We start from the raw sequence: 8,737 nt of genomic DNA, 5'->3' as shown, positions 1-8,737 counted from the left end.
TTTTTTGTCTTTTAACATATATAGATCAAGAAGGCAGAAGAGGGCCCAGCAAGATCCAGGATCTGTAAATAAAGCTACCACCAGGTGACCAATGTCCTAACAGCATCTTAATGAGCAAGCATGACACTCTGGTCACTATTGGACTCTGGATTTGCCAACCCCTGCTGGTTGCTTTACCATGGCATATGCTACCCCACACCAGCTGACAGCGTGCCCCAGCAGGCTTTTGAGCTACCTATAGGGGCCGTCTTCCTTTTCAACCTTCTCTGTAACATGGCTGCCTGTCCTCTTTGCTGCTTGCTGGAGGGCCTCTGGGATATCACCAAGTCTCTGTGGTTATGCAGGGAACTTGCCAGGGAAATCTGAAAAAACCTTCAAATCCAGGGCCTTAACCAGAGAAGACAACAGAGATCAGGCAAGAAAGTAATGTTTTACTTTCCAAGGTAGCTCACTTTCTCTTACATTCTCCTAGCAAGAAGGTAAGAGAGCCTATCTACCATGACTTAAGCCAAAGGTCATAGATGATAGTGAGCATGAGTCAGGGTACTGGAGGAGTATATTAACTATATATCATGAAGGGCATGTAGTCTTTTTTTTTTTTTTTTGTTAATGTTCTGGCACACTGTGGAGACTAGAATCTGGAGTTTTCATATATCAGTCATTGTTTATTCGACTCTTCATTTGTTTTCTCTGAGAGAACCGAGAAAGTAAAACCAGATAGAAATGGAGATTTGAGAAGCCCATGGGGCTAGAAGCTGAACCCAGATTTTGGTTAAATAGGTATATGTACTTTTTTATTTTAATCTTTAGAGTTAGAATATTAGAGTCATGGGGACTTGAGGGATTACCTGGTTGATCATTTCTCTTTGCACTTTTCCCCCTGAAAGGCTGCTAAGTGGGGTTGCAGAGAAGGGACATCTGTCACCACAAGTGGTATCTTAGACATGTTGCTAAGGAGGCAGGAGTGAAGTAATAGCCATATAGACATTTTGTTTTAGAAAGTTCTAGAAGGTTCCTTGGAAGCAGTTTTGATTCAGAGGGTGGAGGATTATCTCTAACTCAGAGGTGCTCATAGTGAAATAGCCTACCTTTTAAGCTAACCTCTATCAATGGAAGAGGTCAAGCAGGGGCTGAAGAATCAGGAGGCAAAAACCATGAAAGACATTACTATGCCAGAATGAGCTCTGAGGATCAACCCAGGAGTCTGTGACACACTAGAATGAAATTCACAATCAATGATCTCTTTAGTTCCGGTGGTTGTCCTTCCTCTGTGGTTGAGGCACAGGAAGTATGGCCCTGCTAGCTCAGGCCAAGAAGTACCCCTCAGCTCATTGGACATGGTGGGACTTCTTTAGAGCTGTCCACAGCAACTGCTGGATCAACTTCCAGGGATCTGAGAATTCCTTACCTCTCTTCCACTTGGCCCTACTTCCTTCTCCTAACTGCCAACCCCAAAGCTGTGTGTCACTTTTACTAGTAGAGAGGACAGCCATGAGGAGAGTGAGGCTTGGATGCTCGCCTGAGGGCCCTGAGAGTGTGCTTATGGATGGTCATGTCGGAGAAAGAAGTGCTCCCCTGTTTCCCTTTCATCTCACCAGAGTGAATAAGAGGAAGCAGAGAAGGGACAGGTGGGAGGCTTTCTTATCACTTACCTGGATGTCTTGCTCTTATCTAGAGCTGAGAGAAGTAATTGTCAACTTGAAAGAACCTAGAATCACTAGGCATGCCTGTGGGGGATTAGCATCTTGATTGTACTAATTCAGGTAGAAAGACTTACTCACTGTGGGTGGCAACATTCCTTGGCTGGGGTCTTGGACTGTGTAAGTGGAGACAGGAACCAAGCAACAGATAAGCATTCATGCTCTTTGCTTCTTGACTGTAGGTGCACCATGACAAGCAGTTTCAGGCTTCTGACTTCGTGACGGACACTTCCCTTTAGCTGTAAATGAGTCTTTCTCCCCCGAGTTGCTTTTGTCGTAATGTTTCATCACATAGTCAGAGATGCTAAGATAACAGGCAAAGCATCAGCTGTCACACCTGATTTTGATAGTCACCCAGTACAAAATGTGCAGAACTGAGTCCTCTACTGCTGTTTCTGGGCTTGTCCACTTTCATAGATATTGCTAACCTTGGGCTGAGCTGGTGTTATTGAGTGGTGGGTTGTTGGGACGGCCAGTGAACTTGGAAAACTGAGAGCCTTATGACCTTGCTCATAGAGGATGAAAATTAGGTCAAGAGACTCCTACAGGGAGCTGGTGGCAGAGCCTGGGCTGGCCTCCAAGTCTCCTGAGGGTTTCTGCTCTACCACGACATCAGCAAGAAATCCCTTCTGCTACCTGGACTGTGTAAACAGATCCCCAAATGTCCCAGGAACACAACACCCTAATTTATCTTCCTCTTATACTACCATATAAGGAAACTAAGACTCAAAAATAAAAGGTTCAGAAGGACGAAATGACTTGTTCCATATGCTTAGCATTAAAGGCAGGCTGGGGCACCTGGTCCTAAGCTCCCCACACCGTCTTGGCAGACAGCTTTCCTTAGAGGCTGGGGCATTGGATTCATACAATGCTAAAAATGCCTATTACTTCCACAGTACTTTTCCATTTCTCAAAGACTTACAAACACAATCTATTTTATCTTCACCCTGGCCTTGCAGCAAACAAAACTCAGTATCTAGAGCTAAGGGTTGCTGTTTTCATGGACACCATCCACACAGGTTATGAGGACCACTGTCTCAGGAATCATTTGTACTTACACATCTGGAGAGCAGAGTGGGAACGCCCTTACTATGACCTTCAAGTATTGTGAAGACAACATGGGTCATTCACCCACATTCTCTATCATTCACTATGTTCTTTGTAGAGTTTTTAAGCCATCTCTCTGACTGTGGGCTCCTTAGCCTCAGAGCAGGTAGGAACTCCTACATGGTGTTGTAAATCAGTGGAGATCTCCTGAGGTCCAGAGACAGTCCTTTCTGTTGAATCAGAGTTTTTTTGCTATGAGGTGATGCTTGGCCCTTTAGAACATATGCTATGACCTCTGCCAGATGCTGGGCTGAGCAAAATGAGTTTCATAGGTGACATCATTGCTAACACCTTGTCACCCAAAGTGACTGGAGAAGGAGCATCACAGCAACACATCTGCATTTGCTCATTTACTCTCTCTAGGGCCTAAGGGCCTTATGGGAGGGCCCTTCTCATGACCCTGGTGTGTTGCCTAGTGTGTTAGCTGGGATTCTAACAGTGTTGTATGGGGATACTCAACCCCTTCCTTCAGGCAGCCGAACCTACTGTTGGCACTCTCCAGAACTTCATTGTTCCTATCTGCGTGAGTTTTAGTATTCTGTGTGCCAGGAATGCACTCAGGACCTCCAGCAAATCCCTGACAGATTCCAGGGAAATAGCTTCCTGCCCATCCCTGGCTCACATTTTCCCACCTCTCTCACATTTAGAGCCTAAAAAACACCCTATTGTTGCCAAAAGCCTACAAGATGAGTAAAAGTCTCTCTCCATCCTTCAGGTTTCCTCTCTACTACTCAGATGGATAGCAACTTGCAAGGGACAAAGTAGTGTGAAGGAGAGCACAACTTGATTGTAGTTTTCAGGCTGCCTGGATCTATCCATCCTTCCTTCAGGGAATTTACTTTTGTTTCCACATGGAAAGTATGGCCCCCCTGCCCTGAGCAGTTCATTTGTTCTTTCTTGCTGTAAGGAAGGTTGGCCATGGAGTTCTTGAAGTGAAGATGTCAATTCCAAGAAGACTTAGAGGTTAAAGGACTATGTAGGTTACAAAAACCAATGAGGAGCAGGGTTGGCCCTGCTAGTGAAGTCCCACCCAGGGACATTTGCTCTTCAGTCTCTTCTCTCCTATTTCTGTGTAGTCTTTCTGGTTCCATACCTTTAAAGATGTAAGATGCCTTTGTTTCACCCATTGTATTCTGTCTTGTCCTGAGCCCCTTGTTCCTGAGCAGTACCAATGCACTAGCCTGTCTCAGACTCAATGAGGTAAGAAACACATCCATATACAGAGACAGACAGACAGAGACAGACAGACAGACAGAGAGAGAGAGAGAGAGAGAGAGAGAGAGAGAGAGAGAGAGAGAGAGAGAGAAAGCTAACATGAGAAATAAATAAAAAAGAGAGGCAACAAGAGAAGGATCCATGAGTGGAGAGACAGAAAGAATGGATAACAAAGATCACAGGAGAGGCAGTACTGATGAGAGACAAGGAAGAGGAGACATTGGTTAGGAAGATCAGATCCCATCCTTAACCTTACCATTTACTGGCTAAGCTACCTAAGAAAATTATGTAACCTCTCTACACTCCATTTTTCTGTTTGTAAGACAGACATTGGTTATTCCAGAAATAATTGTTGTGTGTTATTTTTCAGGCACCTGAAATCCATTAATGGATGATTCAGTTTCAGAAAGTTCTGCCTTTGGGTTGAGGTGGAAAATACAGATGAATATAACAAGTGAAAAATTTAGTGTACTAGAGATGGTGTAGGGTTGGGGTTAGGATTCCCCAAGTCTTCTTGCCATACTCTAACATTGATTGGCTGGGAGCGACTTGTAGAAGGTGTGTTGTCCTCTTAAGTGCAGTGACGGATGCAGAGTGCAGCATCTGAGGTTGTTGACCAATCATGCTGCTCGAACTGGAAAGCTGCGGGAGGCATTATCATGGCTGCTGGAGATGAGAAGAATGGAGGAAAAAGGTATGAGCAGACTGCAAGGTTAAGAGGGTGACCAGATGGTCTCACAGAGAAAGCAATATGACAGCAAATATCCTGATTTGCAGGACAGAGCCATGCAGATAGAATCACTGTCATTGCTGATGACCTTACAATCCCAGTTTTTCAGGAGAGTGAGCCAGCTGTGGATTCATGCGTGGGAAAGAACTTTCTAACAGTAGAAACTCAGCTGCCAGAGAATGAACAAATAAGGGCGTTTGTCCTCACATCTTGGGCTGACATGTCTCCAAGAGAGGAGATGTTGGCCTCCATCCCAGACCATGTGAGACCCCTCTGCTGGGGAGGAAGAACCTGGAGGGCCATACCCCATCGGGAGAGCAAGGCATTCTGTTTCTAGGGAATGCTGCTCCAAGGGATCCAGAACTCTCTGAAGGGCCAAAACAAATAGCCCTCAAGGTCCCCAGAGGAAGGAATCTTATTTTCAGCTCAACAATAGGCTATAAAATACAATCTTCTTTTCTGAGAAGACATCTAGATGAATATATTATTCACCTTGACAACCACAGTTAACAATAGTTCCTGATAAGACAATCTTTGTCTCTGCAGCATCCTGGCAGACAATTTCATCAGTAAAGGACAAAGACAAGTCACAAGAGGCTGGCAGTCTCGGGGTGTCTAGTGTGTGCTGGGCTCAGCTCCAGGTCAGGTAACTTAACTGGGTCTCTTGAGTATGCCATGCACTTTGCAAAACTAAGAAGCTGAGAAGAGCTACACAGGACTCAAATGGCCAGTGGTAGAGATGGGGTTCAAATCTAGGCATATAGATGTTTCTAAAGACTGGGCTTCTGACCATACTGCTTCTCTCGTGCCCCTCATATCTACCCATCCTCATTATGCTTCAACTACAGAATTGTGTTTTAGTTATTTGTCTGAGAATCTATCTCCTTATCTCCCACCCCTTACCTACATATCTCATTCTGGAGAAACAGGTAGAGGAGGAATATTTTTGTCTCTGCTCGACCCACAGCCTGAACCCTTTGCATGGAAGCTACGGATTAGCTGGCCAGACTGACCTTTGCTTTCTGAGAGAGAGGCTGTCCATACACATTCTTATTCTTTGGCACTGGGTTTTTAAAGAGCATTTCATGACAGTATTACCTAAGGGGGACCTGTTATAGAATCCCGGGTCTTGTTAGTGGAAGCTCTGATTTGGTGGGTTCAGGGTAGAGCCACAAGTCAACATTTTCAGAAGAGCCGTTTCTGAGGATGTGTAGCTAGATGGACAACCATTGACTGGGTAACAGTCCACTTGGCCGCATTCTTGAAAGAAATGGTCAGTGCCCTTCTTTGTGTCCTTCGGAAATGGGCCAAGGAGAAATGGTTCTACTGGCCTAAGTGGATACCTAGGTGACCCCTCTCCAGCTTCAGTCACAGGTTAAGCCTCCAGATCAAAGTGCTGGAGAATATGGATGTGTTTTTCATGTGGCCAAGCTTAAGCTACTGCTTAGAAATACTCCTGTAATATCTCAGAGAAAGAACTTGACCTGGGGCAGCATTGTATGAGGCAGTAGGAACTCCAAGGGTCTCTATATTCCTTTTTTCTGGTTGGCAAATACACTAAAGAATGGAGTTAGTAGTTAGTGGTCCTGAGACTCATGTTGGATGTGAAGTCCAAACCTCCCAATTGCCCTTGTTCACTTGACTCCAGTGAGTGAGAGGCTCTCCTGTCTAGTGTGGTCCCACAGGTCTGCTGATTCAGAAGCACTGGAAGCTTACAACTCAAGTTCTCAGATATTCAACGCGAAGTGGGGGCAAAAGGAAGAGCTAGTGCCACCCCTCACTTCCTTTCTGTATTTACTTCCTGATGCTGCTCTCCATTTCCTAAGGGCAGTTTGCTTTCTATCCCTTAGTTCATGGTCTCCTCGAGTGGGGTGTTAGAATATCTGATATGACTTTAGATGGAAGCAGGAAAAATATGATAGTATTTTTGCCTATTATGTAGAGTTGTAAGAGTTTGAGATTATTAGTTCATCAAAAGCTCGTGACTTCTGAAGTGTATACTGTTATTACCAGTTAACAATGAGGAAACGGGGCTAGTGAGATCCAGTGATTTGTCCAGGCTATGGAACTAGTCTGTAGTAGGGGAAGATTTTGAATCCAGGTTCTTTGAGTCTATATACTCCAAAGAAGATCTTTATCTCCGTGTATGTTAGAAAATAAGAACTTTAAATGGCCACCTGGAGGATAGGGACACTCTGACCTACCTTGCTATCAGATCTTGACTAACTCAAAGACAATGTTAAGAAGGAAAGAGCTTGAAAAATAATAAAGCAGATCTTGTACTCTTTGAGGGGGAAACCGAGGCCTGAGAGCCCAAAGATCTCTCCCACTGTCCTGCTGTGGGTTTGTAGCCAAGTCGGGTAACATTCTCAGTCTCCTGGGGCCAGCTTCATGCTCAATGTTTTTGTCCAGAGTGTCCATTCATGTGGACTTGAACGTCAAGATTTTCACAATGTGAATCAACCCAAAATAGTCTGGGACCAGGCATATATCATAGCTTGTTTTCCATCAGGACACTTAAAATCCACTCCCAAAGTTGTTTGGCCGAATGACACAGGTCCCAGTCTGCTGAGTGTCTATTTAAAGCACTCTTCTCTGAGCTTCTGATAAGGCACGGCTGGGTTCTGAAGTACTCTGATGAGCAGATACTCCAGTCTCCTCTTCTCATGTCCTTCGCCTGGCCTCTTCCTAAGGGCTCCTCTCCCTGTAAAGAGTTCCCCTCTTTAGTCTACTCTCTCTCATCTTTCCTCTGCCTAGTCACATGCAGCTCTGGATCACAGGTTTCCATCCCCCAGTCCCACTCCTTCTACCCAGAACACATCTCCTCTTCCTTAGGACCTTTCTTCTCAAGTTCCTGTCATTTCCCATAAGCCTTCAGCCTCAGGCTTTGGGCTGATAGGCAAGGGGCTGGTGCTTGTGGGGTTTCAGTTCACTTGGTATGAGTGTGGTGTACCTGGTCTTACTTGCTGAGCCTTGATTTCTGTTTCTTTCATAGTGCCTCAGTTTCCCAATTTGTAAGACAATGATTGGACTTAATGGTCCCTAGTAACCTGTTGGTGAGCCTTAGTGCTATCACTGAGCTATGCTTGTTCCCTTGTCTTCCATGGTATTTCTTCTCCCCATACTTACCTGTCATAAGCTCAGTGCAACTTCCCACACCACAGGAAATCTCTAAATAAGGCTTATTATTTTTTTCCCGAGGGTTGGGAGAAGTGGCACATTATTCTTTTTTTTTCTTCCAAAATAGTGACAGGACAGTAAAAAAAAAGACCTGGGAGCAAAGACAAAACAAAACACCTGAAGCAAGTTAAAACAGGAAAAGCGACCCTTGCAGGAGAGGTGAGGAGGGAAGGCAGGCAGCATCTCCACCATTCTAAGGGACATTCACCCCTGCATGTGCTTAACAGATCATTAGAGATCTTACCGCAGACCAAGAAGAGGAGAGTGGACAGAGCTGACAGCTCTGGTAGGAAGTAACTCCAGACTAACAAAGGCCCTGTCTAAAAATACTCAGCCGGGACCTTACTGTTTCCAAGACAGATGGACACTGCGGGCTGGCGGAGGGCAGTGTCGGGGGAGGAAATTGTATCTGACAGTGATAACAATCTGGCCTCTCCCAGAGCTTCCCATCCCAAGAATCCAGCGGGCTGGCCGGATCTCCACTTGTGCAAGAGTGGTGGCTGGAAATAGAATCCTCCCAGGCTGCGGGCTGGCCGTCCAGCATGAGGGCCCATAGGGCATCTCCCGAAAAGCCATCCTTGGAGAGGAGGAAGGTGAGGGGTGGAAGCCACTGGAGAGATGTACATGACATGCAGCATCCCCTGGGGACACAATGGCCACCCAAACACAGTTCTAGTTTTGGGCAGCAGCAGACAACATTTGTGTATGTGTCTGTCCTCATCATGATTTGCAGGATGTCTTGCTTAAGTTAAGCTCTTTGGATAAGAGGGAGGGATGCAGTTTCAGAAGCAGCATGTTCAGCTCT

The sequence above is a fragment of the Mastomys coucha genome, unplaced genomic scaffold, assembly GCF_008632895.1.
Source record: "Mastomys coucha isolate ucsf_1 unplaced genomic scaffold, UCSF_Mcou_1 pScaffold14, whole genome shotgun sequence".
NCBI lineage: Eukaryota > Metazoa > Chordata > Mammalia > Rodentia > Muridae > Mastomys > Mastomys coucha.
The sequence above is the reverse complement of the archived record's forward strand: the minus strand, read 5'-3'. Positions refer to the sequence as shown.